This window comes from Humulus lupulus, chromosome 2, assembly GCF_963169125.1.
Source record: "Humulus lupulus chromosome 2, drHumLupu1.1, whole genome shotgun sequence".
In the NCBI taxonomy this organism is placed as follows: Eukaryota; Viridiplantae; Streptophyta; class Magnoliopsida; order Rosales; family Cannabaceae; genus Humulus; species Humulus lupulus.
Genome location: NC_084794.1, coordinates 189,479,987 through 189,496,284, shown reverse-complemented (window position 1 = coordinate 189,496,284; position 16,298 = coordinate 189,479,987). Strand labels below are relative to the sequence as shown.

The window sequence follows — 16,298 nt, the reverse complement described above, 5'->3', positions numbered from 1 at the left end:
AAACAATTAGAATACGTTAGATGAACAAAATACTTTTCGATTCAAAACAATATTCCTTAAAATAATTTCTAAATTAATAGAGAGATGTTGACAACTCGGTTATCATTACATATTTTATTTTTGTTGTTTATTTTTACGTTTACAATCATCGTTCTTTTTTTTACCTAATCACTACATCAAAAATGCATTTTTTGTATCACTCAAATACTAATGCTGTTGACCGAGAATTAACATTTGTGGCAGTTGGACATTGTCAAAAAAGAAAAGATATTTGCATCACTTGTTATATATACATTAATACCCAAACAAAAAATTCATAGCTATCTAGTTAATTAATTTACATTTATAATTAATTTATATCTCATTTGACATTGATTAATAAATTATATATTATCTATTTATATTTATATACTTATATAAAACCAAGCCCATATATGATGAGGTAGCAGCCTAAAATTTTTGCATTCTGTTTTTCTTATTTTATGAGATTTTATATATTTTGTGACATATATCTGTTTTAATCTAAGGTTTAATAATAAGTTATCAATGACTAAAGAGAAAAGAAAGGTCACACGGTGCTTCTACTTGCAATGCATTGAGGATTTAAATTGATTAGAGGAAAACTCCCATTCCTTGCCCCTGGCAATTTAATTATTCAAATATCCCTCCCCATTTTCCATGCTTAAAAAATAGATATAATTAAATACAATATTTCTAGAAATTATAATTGAAACAAAACAAAAAGCGAAAAGTAAAAAGAATATAAAGAAGAAATGTCTTCAAAATTCAGAGTATAACTAGATGGAGGAATCTTCTCACATCACCCACAAAGCAATCAAAGTATTACAGGTGATTTTCAATTCAATTAATTTTATTATTTATCTACACTATATATGCAAGTATTTGTATTTGGATATACTAATAAAACATTTTATATGATTATTTGATTATAAATTTTGGTGATGATGTGTAGAATGAGCCTCACATGATTTATAGAATTAAGAAAGATTATGAGGTGATGAGGGGATTAATGGATGCACTTTTGTATTAAAATGGGGTTTGATGTTGCCTCACTTGCATTTATTTTTTATGGTGAGCACCACAATAGGTGTGTTTATCTCTCATTCTTAATATTCTAAAATAATTTTTGTTTGTCTTAAGAGATTATGTTTTTTCACAACAATAAGTGGAGTACGTTATTGCTCCATTATGTATTATGTTTCTAAATACATAATGAAAGATCGAAATGTGATTCTTGTGTGTAGGTGGATGGTGATTTTTAGCTCTTACGGTTTGTTATATATACTAGACTTATATAGTGATCTATATTATGTAAAAGAAATATATATTCATTACTACAAAATGGTCATTTGCGTTAGTTCCCAACTGCCACAATTGATTTTTTGCGTCAGTTTTAAAAGTGATGTGGAATCCCATGATGCAAACCAGCCTGACATTTGCGACAGTGCTCCACTGTCACAAACCTGACATTTGTGGCAGTTCTCCACTAACGCAAACGCTTGACATTTCTTATAAATGGATACTTATAATAAAGAAAAAATATAATAATAAGATGTGATTAGGTGGTTTAGTTCTTAAAAGCATGTCTATTTTATGGGATGCTTGATCTAAAATATATAAGTTAGTTACCTTTTTTTTAAAAAAAAAAAATGGGATGTTTTCCAAGTTTGTAAATTTTGGCGAGTAGGGATGGTTTCTTCAGAAACTTTCTATAAATCTTTGCTCACATTTAGTATGGAAGAATCCTCACTCAAGTTGTTCAATGTTTGAAACAACTTTATTGTGAAAAGGCGAGATTTTTAAGTGATCAGTTTGACGAGCTTAAGAATCTTGTTGATATTGGTGACATACTTGGTGCAAGTGGCTCAATTATGCGAACTGAGAAAGGCAAGTACTAAAAAAATTTATCTTTTGCACCTATTTGCGATTAGGTGCTGATTGTTGAATTTATAGGTACTTCTGGGTGAAGCTATTCTTACCCTATTTGTATTGGAAGCTATTTAGATAAACCAATGCCATTTATAAAAAAATGCCATTGGCTTTGATTGGCTTCTTACTTTTTTGTGATTTCCCTTTGAGGTGAGAAACTAATTGAACTTATTTCTTTGTTTCTTTAGGGGAGCTTTCTGTCTATGTGAACTCTTTTGCAATTCTTACAAAATCTCTACTGCCCTTGTGAGACAAATATCATGGTCTAACTCATGTGGATAAGCATTACCGGCAACGTTAAGTTGAGTTTTCTGTTTCTTTTTCACAGTTTGAGTGAGAGTGTATCTTATGGGAAATAACAAATTGTTTTCTACTGGATGATGATAGCCCACAATTCGTTGCAGTGGTTCTTGCAAAAGACTTGTCTAAATGGCTTTTTAAATAAAATATATATTTTTTGGGGTATACTTGGTTATAACTAAACTTTACTTTTCTTTTAAAGGTACATTTATATGATTTCCAATCCTGAAGTAGCTGATGTATTTCGAAAGAGAGCAAAGGTAAGTTAGGCTGAGGAGTAATTAAAGACCTTTTAGTTATTTAAAGTATATGTTCTTTCCAAAAATAGTATTTTTATTAACTTGAGGACCTTAGAACTATCTTACATGATTGCTTCAAGTGTACTTCGCTTCTGATGAAGTATTTGAATAGACAAAAATAGCATTAAATGACCTTTCCTGAGTTGAAGCACGGTTCATTGGATTTTATTTTTTTTCTAAAAAAGGTTACAGGGTTATAATTTCTATATTAAGTTCCTTAACAGCATTAACACTTGAGGAGATAATTTATTTATGCAAGTTATGGATATTTTATCTTTCTTTTGAACAAATTTGCTCTAAATATTAGAGTGCTTATGGTGGTTGAATGTATTTGGCAATTATGGAGTTGTTGAAAACTTGAGCAAAAGAAGGATGGTATACCAAGTTGTTTCTAGTTTGGGCATTTTGAAGTATACATATATAAATTCAATATTATTTCCTAGATAGAGTGGTTGGGGCATCTTGTTGTTTATACATTAAAGATGTTTTGCTATTTTTTCTTTTTGGTGGATTAGATTGTATCAGAGTTACGCAAGACAATGGAATCTTTTGGATTTCTCAAAGTTGAAACCCCAGTTTTATAGGTTTATGGATTTTCTAACCGTTTTATGGTCATATGGTTCATATCAAGATTTAGCATTTCTATAATGGAATTTGACTTTATAGTTTGGCTGAGTTCTTATGTAAGATTACTGATACTTCTAGTGATGCTTGTTCAATTTCTTAGCTTTTGTTCTTGGCCAAGATACAACTTATAGAATACCCTATTCTAGAATTTTTAAAAAAGATAATGTCTAGTTTATTGTAAAGATGACTGAAGGTTGAACTGTTGAAATACTTAGCTGGGAATTCTTTTGGTTCATATTTTATAAATTTTGATTAACTGTATTCATTTCCAGGAATAGTTTTTACTTTTTCTGTATATGACAATATTTTGGTGCCTTAATTTACATACATTAGTATTGTTTCTATTTGAAGGTTGGTTTTTAATTGACTTAATCAACTATGGAGCAGCTGGTGGAGCAGAAGCAAGACCATTTGTTACCTACCATAATTCGCTAGGAAGGGATCTTTATTTGAGGATAGCAACAGAGCTCCACTTGAAGAGGATGCTAGTAAGGATTTAAAGTATATTCATTTTCTTTCGAGTGCTATAATAACATGCATAATCTCTTCAACCGCCCTCTGGTATTTCCAAGGTGTAATTTCTCCAGTTTAACTTGGTCATTTTCCCGAAGCTGCTTTCTAATTTTTATTCATTAGTTTGTGTGTATATGTCAGATTTTAACACTTCCATGGCAGTATTGTTTTGCTAAGCAAGTTTTTTCTGTGTAAAGATTTTATAAAACATTCGCTGTTTCCAATGTAGGTTTCTCAAGGCTGACAGTATTTATAAGAAATCATTTGTCTTTTAATGATAATTCTTGAGCTCTTCTTTATATCTGTACAAGAGAATATGTTAGGAAAAATAATATTGCCTCAATGGAAATGGTAAGAAAATATTACAACTCTATGAAAAATATTACAATAGACAATGATTGATTAAATAAAGTGTTACAACTCTATAACTGAAAATACAAAAAAGATTAAAGAAAGAAGAAGAAGAGGATTGAAATAGAAAATACAACTCTTGACAAAAAGATACAAATAAACTTGAGGTAGTAAAAGGAAAGATGTAGATGAGATTACAACTCTTAAGCAAAGATACAAGTAAATATAACAAAAATGATATGAAGAAAAACATTAGAGGAAAATAAGAACAAGAACAAAATGATAAGATACTCTCACTCACACAACCAAAGTGAAGAGTGTTGGGGATCACCAACTTGAACAAGGTTTGAAACCTTTGTCCAAAAGCTTATTTCCCCCTAACTCAAGCACTAAGGGATCTCTCTCAGATTTTGGAAATGCTTTATGGAATTATCAAGTCTCAAGGTGTTTCTAGCCAAATGCTCTAATGGATAGAAATGTTGTGTCTTACAAGTGAGCTATAGGCTCCTATTTATAGAGCTTAGAGACACCCTTTGAATTTCAAATTCCACCAACCCCCATGGCTGTTACCAATGATTAATTGGGTGTTTTATGGAATTAAAATAGAGATTTGGGAGTTACTTGGCTATTGGAATTGTTCAAAATTGGATAAAAACCAAAATTGTATGAAGCTGTCAGCCACAAGGGCCGTGGCGCTTGGTCATTTTCAGCAACCAATTTTTAAAAGTTTTTTCCAAAACGTTCCAATTTATTCCCACTTGATTTTGTAACTTCCATACACAATATGGGAGTTAAAATCACATCTCTATCAACCATTTCTCATATGGCTTTAAGAAATTCGTCTCAATATTGTGTAACAACAAATCTACACAATAATGGGTGATATTTAGGAGTTACAAATTTGTGATGAATTTGTAACACCAAATATGTTACATGTTTGGATATTTCACATATATCCAAATAATGTAACTCTCTATTATATGTTACAATATGTGACACTTTATGTCACATTTATTTAATCTAAAACATTATATTATAAAATAATATAACATTCCCCCACTAGATTAAATGGTCATCTATTGTAACACTTATTTAATCAATCATTATATTTAAAAATATAACATATCCCCCACTTGATTAAATAAGAACTCTCTCTTATAGGAGTCATTGCATTGATGCATAAAGTAAAATGTTTTTCAACTTGAACTTTACTGTAGTGTAATTATCACAAAATTTGTCAAAAATTTGGTTGCACTAGGCATTGAACCATCTTTTCATGATGACAAATCGGTGATAACACAAACACCTTTGCGATGTTCACTTGAGACCTCTATGTCTCGCTTTGCACCGTTAGTGGCCATGTGCACTTTCCATTCATGGACGTTCTTGAGAATAAATCCCTCGTTAGTGGCTTAGTGAAAGGATTCGCTAGATTTTCACTTGTTCTCACATAGGATATTGAGATGACTCCTCTTTGAATCAATTCTCTCACATATCCATGTCTTAGACTGATATGTCTAGACTTCCCATTATACACTCCGCTGTATGCTCTAGCCAATGTCGCTTGGCTATCATAATGTATCGATATAGTAGATACATCATCTTTGATTAGGGGAATCTCTATCAACAGATCCCTTAACCATTCGACCTCTTTGCCGGTAGCAGCTAGAGCTATGAACCCTGCTTCCATAGTGGAATGAGATATACAGGTTTGTTTCTTGGAACCCCAAGAAATTGCACCGCCACCAAGTGTAAATACCCAACCAGTTGTGGACAAGTTGTCCCCAAGATTGGATATCCAACTTGCATCTGTATATCCTTCTAATATCGAAGGAAATTTGGAGTAGTGAAGACTTAGTCCTTTGGTTTTCTTGAGATAACCTAGGAATCTTCCAATTGCCTTCCAGTGATCCACACTTGGATTACTTGTAAACCTACTAAGTTTACTTACCGCAAATTCTATATCAGGTCTAGTACACTGGGCAGCGTACATTAGACTCCCTATAGCACTAGCGTACTCCAATTGAGCCACCGCTCTTCCTTCATTCTTCTCTAGTTTTACACTATGATCGAATGGAGTATTGGCATCTTTAACCTTGAGATGGTTAAATTTGTTCAATACTTTCTCAACATAGTGGGCTTGCCCTAACGCAAAACCCCCACTATGTTTCTTTACTTTGATACCGAGTATGGTATCAACTTCTCCAAGATCTTTCATCATGAAGGTTGATGATAGAAACCTCTTCATTTCTTCTATCCCTTTCATGCTATTTCTTTGAATAAGCATGTCATCCACATATAAGCAAACAATGATCACATATCCCTTACAAGTTTTGGAATACAAACACTTGTCTCCATTGTTATGTCTAAACCCATTAGACATGATGGCTTGATCAAATTTCTCATGCCATTGCTTAGGAGCTTGTTTCAATCCATATAGGGATTTTACAAGTCTACAAACTTTATGTTGATATTTTGGTAGGACAAACCCTTCGGGTTGTTCCATATAGACCTCTTCATTGAGGTCACCATTAAGGAATGTCGTTTTGACATCCATTTGATGAACATACAAGTTGTGTATAGAAGCTAAATCGAACAAAATTCTTATAGAAGTTGTTCTTGCAACAGGTGCATAGGTATCGAAATAATCGATACCCTCTTTTTGTCTAAACCCTTTAGCTACTAATCTAGCTTTAAAGGTTTGGATAGTGCCGTCAGTGTGGTATTTTCTCCTAAATACCCACTTACACCCAATTGGCTTAGACCCCGGTGGGAGGTCTACCAATTCCCAAGTGTTATTGGAAAGAATAGAATCCATCTCATCATTGATGGCTTCTTTCCAAAATGCAATATCTCTCGATTGCATAGCTTCTCTATAAGTCTTAGGATCATCCTCAACGAGAAGTACAATAGGAATTTTCCTAATGACTTCCTCTCTATTTCCTTCTACCATGTAGAATGAAATTCGTTGAGAATCTATCTCATCCACTACTAGACTTTTATGATTTTTAAGCCTTTGACTTCTTCTAGGTTCAAAGGGTTGCTTTACATCCTTTTGAGAATTCTCCTCTTGAGAATCAACTTTGGATGTGGAAGCTTGAGAATTGTTCTCATATAACAAATTCTCCTTTAGAGATGTTGAAGCTTGAGAATTGTTGTCACATAACATATTCTCAAAGAATTCAACTTCTCTAGATTCAATCACAATATTAGACTCTAAGTCTAATAGCCTATAAGTTTTACTATTGTTGGCATAACCAACAAAATCACACTTTATGGCTCTTGAACCTAACTTTGTTCTATTAGGTTCGTTTTTCTTGCAATATGCAAGACACCCCCACACTTTGAAGTACCCTATGTTGGGTTTTCTTCCTTTCCATAACTCATATGGAGATATCTCATTTTTCTTCATCGGTATTCGATTAAGAATGTGACAAGCGGTTAAAAGCGCTTCACCCCATAAGTTGAAGTTCAACTTAGAAAACACCAACATAGAATTTATCATCTCTAGATAAGTCCTATTTTTCCTTTCGGCAACACCATTGTGTTGTGGTGTATAAGGTGCAGTGCACTCATGAATTATGCAATTTTCTTCACAAAATGTATTGAATTCATTAGAGAAGTACTCTCCTCCTCTATCACTTCTTAGCACCTTAATCTTTTTATTTAGTTGATTAAATAATCTCAAAGTCACTTAACCAACTTTTGTGCGTTTTCTAAGAGTCTCTTTGAGATTCTTTTGAAAACATCATTTGACATCCATTGATTTTCTCGTCAAAATCAATTTGAAGATGTCAATTTTAAACACTTAAATCAAATAAAATAAACCCTCAATGATTTATTTAAATACTTTGATTTCTAATGCTTTGGTTTAACATTATCTCCTCATTGGGATTAATTTAAAACATATCACCATCTTTAACAAGAATGAATAAAATTCTCTTCAACCTTATTCATTATTGGTATAAATATTCAAAATTGCTTCTCCAATTTTGTAATGTCACCTCATTGAGACATTGAATATTTGAGAATTATTGTCACTAAATAATTCTCAAATATTTTCTCTTTTGACTACACTTTAGACTCCAAGCCTATAGGTCAATATGTCATCCCATAATTTGGATCCACCTTGATCAATTTTATTGCAATAGCAAGATACTTATCAAAAGATGTAGCCATTTTAGGTTCATCTTTTCTTATCTCATAAGTTGAGATGGTCAACACTTAAATGAGAAATTTTCATTTCTCAAATAATTCTCTTTATTTACCAAATAAATGGTAACTCATCACATTGCAATGATATAGGATAAAACATATTTATATTATTATCACCTTAATAATCATATTATATGGCACACCATAATAATCATGATAATTCTCATGTATATATCAATATACTTTTATATATTAACATAATTATGTCTCAAAGAAATTTCACATAATTTGTCAACATATATCAATCATATTAGCATGCATTTTGAATCTCATAATTATATTGTAAGTATATCACAAATATCATACAATAATTCACATTTCTATTGATTCACAAAATCAATATATAGGCATGTCAAAAACAACCTAATTATCATGCTTTATTAATTCTCAAAACATAATTTTCATGTCAAATGTATGTACTACTATATCACTTATAGCATACACATAAGATTAACAATCACTAGATTATGTAGAGCTTCTCAAAAGTTCACTTCTAAGGATTTAACTTTCACAAATAGATGTGTAACCTATGTTACAATGTATCTCATATTATATTAACATGTTAACATTTACACAATTTATTCATATATCAACATTTGGAAAATATGCTAATAAATGAAATAAAATTTCATCACTATTATATAAAATTTACACTTACCTTGTCTTACCACCAATTTCAATTGAATCCATGAAACCTATTCCACCCTACTAGGTATTGGTTCATGATTTTGATAGTCTCACCTTCCATTGAAACAAACAATGGGGATAAGCTTTTGAATGATAGGAAAATATTGTATTGCCTCAATGGAAATGGTAAGAAAATATTACAGCTCTATGCAAAATATTACAATAGACAAGGATTGATTAAATAAAGTGTTACAACTCTATAACTGAAAATACAAATAAGATTAGAGAAAGAAGAAGAAGAGGATTGAAATAGAAAATACAACTCTTGACAAAAAGATACAAATAAACTTGAGGTAGTAAAAGGAAAGATGTAGATGAGATTACAACTCTTAAGCAAAGATACAAGTAAATATAACAAAAATGATATGAAGAAAAAAAATAGAGGAAAATAAGAACAAGAACAAAATGATAAGATACTCTCACTCACACAACCAAAGTGAAGAGTGTTGGGGATCACCAACTTGAACAAGGTTTGAAACCTTTGTCCAAAAGCTTATTTCCCCCTAACTCAAGCACTAAGGGATCTCTCTCAGATTTTGGAAATGCTTTCTGGAATTATCAAGCCTCAAGGTGTTTCTAGCCAAGTGCTCTAATGGATAGAAATGTTGTGTCTTACAAGTGAGCTATAGGCTCCTATTTATAGAGCTTAGAGACACCCTTTGAATTTCAAATTCCACCAACCCCCATGGCTGTTACCAATGATTAATTGGGTGTTTTATGGAATTAAAATAGAGATTTGGGAGTTACTTGGCTATTGGAATCGTTCAAAATTGGATAAAAACCAAAATTGTATGAAGCTATCAGCCACAAGGGCCGTGGCGCTTGTTTCAAGCGCCGCGGCCCTTGGTCATTTTCAGCAACCAATTTTTAAAAGTTTTTTCCAAAACGTTCCAATTTATTCCCACTTGATTTTGTAACTTCCATACACAATATGGGAGTTAAAATCACATCTCTATCAACCATTTCTCATATGGCTTTAAGAGATTCATCTCAATATTGTGTAACAACAAATCTACACAATAATGGGTGATATTTAGGAGTTACAAATTTGTGATGAATTTGTAACACCAAATATGTTACATGTTTGGATATTTCACATATATCCAAATAATGTAACTCTCTATTATATGTTACAATATGTGACACTCTATGTCACATTTATTTAATCTAAAACATTATATTATAAAATAATATAATATTACATTATATTATAAAATAATATAACAGAATACATATAGACAAATTCTTATCTGTCTCTATGCCTACACCAAATTTCTCCTCTTGATAGATTTTACTTTTTTTTTTATATTGGTTTATATAACTATTCCCATTCATTAGTTTATTAAAGTTCTCATTTCTTACAATATATATGTATAAATGTATATATTTATCGAGAGAGAGAGATGTGCACAGTGCATAGTTTTCTACTTAGTACTCTCAGTGTCGACATTTATAATCTTGTCCTTGAAGATCAATGCATATTTGCATATCCATCTAATTTATTGCTAATTTTTGTTGGATCACTTGTACTATTTTCTAGTTTTAAAATATTGTATCCTTTTTTCCACCTCTTTCTCCTGTTGTTATCTGCACAACACACTAGTCAGTCTTTGACGATGCTGGCTTCTCATTCTTAGTCTTTTTGCATAAATAGGTATTCCAAGATCCAATTTAATCGGAAGAGTTTCAGACGCTGCTGCTATTGCCACTGACAACTTTCCAAACACAGAAGAAGCACTTCGTAGAGGAGAATATGGCATCATAAGAAGCCTGGTTCGGGTATTAGAGGTACATTAAATCATCTCTTTTTTTTTTTCAAAAGAAAAAACAGAAAAACTAGTACTTTTTAAAATTTTCATTATTAAATTTATGTTTTAGGGTGGCCTTGAAGGAAAAAGGCAAGTAGATAAAGTCATCGACAAGTGTGCCTCCATGCAGGTATAACTCTTCAATACCATGCTGCACCTTTTGACTTCAGTTTGCTTTCTAAACATCTATTTAATAAGAGATCATCTAAAATTATCTGTTTTTGCCAAAAAATCTCTTTCAACCATTTCTTGCTTTTTCTTGGCATTTTAAAAAAAATCTTTTTAAAATTAAAAGTTTGTGAACTCATGAAACCATTTGTTGAAATTTTACAGAACTTACGTGAGGCAATTGCCACTTATCGCAATAGCATTTTACGTCAACCAGATGAAATGAAAAGGGAGGCGTTGCTTTCATTTTTTGTGGAGTATCTTGAGAGATACAACTTTCTTATATGCTTTGCTGTCTACATTCATTCAGAGAAATCAGCCCTTCAATCTAAATCTATTGGTAATAGCAGTTTTGCTGACTGGATGAGAGCGAGACCAGAACTCTATAGCATTCTTCGCAGGTATTAACAAGTGCTTATCATATCTAGTTAAATAAATTTGAAAAAATTGATAATATGGAAAACATTGAATGTGATCCCAACTGGTTTGGTTGATTATTGTTTTTTCTTTTACTTCTATGATTGATCCCAACTGACTGTTTTGAGTCATCAGACTCATCACCATAGAGAAATTCTGAGCAATGTGTATTATTTGTTAAAGAATTCCAATAATGTTGAGGTTAGATAAGCCAAAGGTTCTTAGGATTTAAGGTGATTCTTTTCTACAGGCATTTGATGCTAAGTTGAGACTCAAAATAATGTTATAAATTTGCATTTCTAGAACAACTTTTACACATTGCAATCTTTCGACTTGAAAAGTGGATTGTATCTAATTTTGAGAAAGGGGAACAGGAAGGAGAAAATGTATATGAGGATTATTTAGTGGATTTCCATATGTGATGTTGCCTTTTTTTTTTCCTCTCCCAATTCATGATGAACTAGGTCATATCTTAGGCATTCTTATTGTTGGAATTTTTTGGTCACTAATAATATTTTTGCAATCTGGTGCTCTTTTAGATTGCTTAGGAGAGATCCAATGGGTGCACTTGGCTATGCAAGTTTGAAGCCATCCCTCATGAAGATTCCTGGTTTTCCAGTTTATGGAGTGGAAAATCCAACTATTGATGGAATACGATCTGTGATACAAAGAATTGGTGGCTCAAAAAGTGGTCGTCCAGTTCTTTGGCACAATATGAGAGAGGAACCTGTTATTTACATAAATGGAAAACCATTTGTGCTCCGCGAGGTTAAAAGACCGGAAAAAAACATGCTTGAATACTCGGTAAATTTTCATTTATGTCATACATTAAAATGAAATAAATAATCCAAACTTGTAATGTAGATTATTGTTGCTAGTCTAGAATGTGCATGTGTTCGAGTTCCTTGTTAAAATAGTCAAAATATGGTCCAACTATTTCACTACAGTCATGGGAACAACATCTAACCACAGTATTTATCAATTCGTAATACATGAACTTTAGTCTTTGGCACAAAGAGCAATCGAGATATCATCATGAAGGATTTTAGTACTGATGTTTCTCACTTGTTTTTAATATTTAGCTTCAATGGACAGAGAGATGTTGTTCTTTCCTTTCATGTTTCCCCTGCCTGTTTAAAACCATGGAGTTGGCAAATTACATAGGATCCGTTTTTTGTTAGGACCATGTACACTACAACAACACTTCATTGAAGCACTACTATTTCTTTTATCTTGCAGCTTTTGGGGATACTTCTTCCCTAACTGTCTCTGTCCATTTTTGGGGAAAGTATAATTAGGATGTCTTCTTTCAGGGCATTGATCGTGAAAGAGTGGAAAGAATGGAAGCTCGACTGAAAGAAGATATCCTGAGAGAAGCTGAACGTTATGGAGGTGCCATAATGGTTATTCATGAAACAAATGATGGGAAAATATTTGATGCTTGGGAACATGTAAATTTTGATGCTATTCAGACTCTGCTTGAGGTTTTTAAATGCTTAGAGGCCGATGCTTAGAGGCAGATGGTATTACTAAAAGGTGATCTTGTTTCCCACTCTTTAGGATTCCATAATCTGGTTTGTTGAAAATTTAAATATTGCATTAAGAAATGGTGGGGAGTTTATTTTCATGTAAGATGATGCTGAGATGGCTATTTCATCCTATGCTTGCTATTTTTTTTCCTTTGATTAAAATTGTCTCAATAAAAATATTTTAGATTTTTGTTGATTTTTGGTACAACATTCAGAAGTAGGGTCTTATGTACTGCTTTTTAAGCTACTTTTTTTTTCTTTTTTTTTACAAGTATATTGGTAGCTACTTATTATTAATATTCCTTTCAGACTTCTATAGTAATTAGTAGCTTTTTAACCCAACAATTTTTTTTATGTGAAATAGCATGTCTACCTTTTTAAGCTTGTATGTTCTATTATACCTACATCATTCAGGTTGTTGTATTTGTTGGTGGTGTGGATACCTCTGCAACTGAGACAAAAGGAACAGTTCTAATTCATAGTGCTGACCAGGTAAAATTCTGAAATGGATATTTTTTGCTTGCTGTTATATGAACGTTTCTCTTCTTATTCTAGCTTGCTTATTCACGAGGTAGCCAATATACTTAACAATTATTTTCTGTTTTATTTTCTTTATTTCTTTCTTTTTATTTGCATGCACTTGCAGTTGCCTGTCTGTCAATGCCTTTGTTGTTGTGGCTAATTTTGATCCTCCACGTAACTAATGTATTGTGCAAAATTTTCCTTCATCTCATATTAATGTTTAGTGACATCCATTTTTCTGGGTTCTTTTGGTTGTTTAGTTTATATTTTCTCCTTAATGAATGATGAATTAAAAAAAGAAAAGCTTTTCTTGCTAGACAATTTTGGGCTTGCAATTCTATTCTTTCCCATGATATTGGTGGGTATTCCTGACTCAGGAATGCCAAATGACACCATCGTGAGAATACTGTTTTGCTCTGTTCTTGCTCTAGTTATATAAAATTGCTTCTTAATATCTTGGCTTGTTATGTTATCCTTGACATTTTTATGTATTATGTGCCTTTAAGTAGTTCTCATAGTTTTTTTTAATATCTTGTAGCTATAAAATTATGCGAAAACTGAAGAAGCTAAAGTTGAGGAGCTTATAAAGGCAGTTGCTGATTCCGGTGCCAAAGTAATTGTTAGTGGAGCAGCAGTTGGGGAGATGGCACTTCATTTCTGTGAGCGCTACAAGTATATCATCTTCTATTGTGTTTTTTTATTGATTAACTTACTAATTTTCAAAATATACTTGTGATTGTTGTACATATCTAAATGCTTTTGATCTTTTATGAAATCTGTCAAAACATTTCAAGTTTTTATTATTCTATTAAGATTTTTCTTAGCATATCTGATAATTTAATTTGGGACTTTTTCCTTGCAGGCTTATGGTTTTGAAAATTAGTTCAAAATTTGAATTAAGACGATTTTGTCGCACTACTGGAGCTGTTGCTATGGTAAGTCAGCTAGCATTTAATAATACTCAATTTTTTTGAATTTTTTCCAAAATTCTCTAACAATATTCTTATTTGTGTTACAGTTAAAGCTTAGCAAGCCAAACCCAAATGACCTGGGACATGTTGATTCAGTTTCAGTAGAAGAAATTGGTGATGCTAGGGTACATAAATATTTTGTGGATTAGGAAATGATAGCATTTGCAATATAAGTATCCGGGTGTGACTCGAACTTCAGACTTTGTGTGAGCAAACCAAAGGCTGATTGTTTGAGCTACCACCCTTGGGTATTTTGTTCCTGTTGTTTTTAAACTTATCTCATACCGAAAAGGTGGACCAAATATATTCAGTAGTAGTGGTCCAACTAATGTCACTACTAACATCATCATTATAACAATATGAAATCCACATTAACAAAACTAGCTAAGACAAGACAATTTGAATTAATAATGCCACAATCTTGGCAAATTTCAGCTTCAAATTCAACAATTTCATAGAGATACTTAATTTCTACAAGGCATGCATGTATTAATATAACGTTGTAGAGGGACATGCATTAGTGTGTGTATATATTTTATCCCCAAATTTTAAGATCGAATTAGATAAATTTTGGATTTTAAAGGCTGTTTTAATATCTATTGACAAATTTTAATTTTGTATTAATCTTTTAAGTATTGATTATATTCTTTAGGTTGTGGATCGAATTGGCAAGGAGCATTACAAAGTTAATTTGCAAGAGGTACGGAATTTTTTCTTTTAACTCTTATTATTAATATCTTAAAAATGTTAGAGGAGTTTGAATATCTTAAATATTCATCCATAGAGAAGTAGGTTCTGATATTAAAATTGTGTGCTGCGGTGATAACGGAAGGTTGAAAACTTGTGTGTATTAGAGAAGTAGGTTCTGGAAAATTTGTTTGTGTGCTGCGGTGATATAAGGAATAAAACTTATTGTGGTTTTTAAAAATTTTTGACTTGGTATTGATAGATGGTTAGGTAAGCTTTTATATGTATAGATTAGATTTTTCATTATATGTATAGATTAGATTTTTCATTTAGTCATATTGTTTTCATTATTTCCATATGTATATATTAGATTTAATTGCCATAACAAAATTTCCATAACCCAAGCTAAAATCTTGTCTTTGATCCAAACCCAAATAGTTAGTGGCTACCATTTTAGAATTTGATTTTTAGATATAGAGTGAGATTTACTTAGAGAAGAATTTGGCAATCTTTGGGAAAGGGGAGCCTCTCAATCTAACTCAACCTTGTAATGTTTAGGGTTTTGGTCTATACCAGCACTGGCTATTAATTAATAATGAGGAATTTTAGTAGTTCTCTCTAGTTTTTGGTTCCTCAAAAATTACTATAAGGTTTTCAAACAAAGGAAAATCTATCTAAAATAAGTGAAACTCACTCTGCCTTACTGATTTCAACAGAAATCTCCATAATAAAATGCAAACAAGCTTTTCAAGCCACAAAAACAAAAGTAATTTACACATTCAGACATTGTACACGATATTTTACTATTTATTATCTTTAATATTGATCTCAAAATGAATCCTTCTCTAATTATTTAGTGCAGCTGAAGGAGAGCATTAACTAAACTATTTGTATAGTTTTTAGTTAAAAGAAATTGAATACAGAACTAAGACTTAGAGCAGAATTCATTCTGAGATCAATACTACAAAACTTACATAATAATAAGACAAAAATCATCAGCAATCTCTGACAATCGTGTATAGACAGAGAATATAATATAAAATCTGACTCAAAATTACAAATCTATGAAACAAGTATTAGATAGTGTACCCCACGGAACCCCTTTGCTAGCTTGAAAATCTTACCCTTGTTCATTGTTGAAACTTCCTTTTACTGCAAAATCAAACACACAAGCAATTCCTACAAATTAAAATCAGCCAAAAAGTCTGAAGTTCCTTAAGTAAGAACTTTGAGGCAGTTTCGCAATAGACTGCC

General features: G+C 31.8%; 1 long non-coding RNA gene and 1 pseudogene across 2 annotated transcripts; both read left to right on the top strand.

The window, feature by feature from the left end:
- Window positions 1-801: 801 nt before the first annotated feature.
- LOC133815020 (lysine--tRNA ligase, chloroplastic/mitochondrial-like) lies at window positions 802-3,133 on the top strand (annotated as a pseudogene).
- Window positions 3,134-10,831: 7,698 nt separating this feature from the next.
- On the top strand, window positions 10,832-14,321 carry LOC133816457 (uncharacterized). 2 transcript variants are annotated; one of them, XR_009885258.1, is made up of 4 exons: window positions 10,832-10,880; window positions 11,084-11,319; window positions 12,649-13,356; window positions 13,925-14,058. It is a non-coding gene; the product is annotated as an uncharacterized LOC133816457 (long non-coding RNA). The 2 variants fall into 2 exon arrangements; XR_009885257.1 differs by lacking the exons at window positions 10,832-10,880; window positions 11,084-11,319 and adding exons at window positions 11,973-12,139; window positions 14,249-14,321.
- Window positions 14,322-16,298: the final 1,977 nt, after the last annotated feature.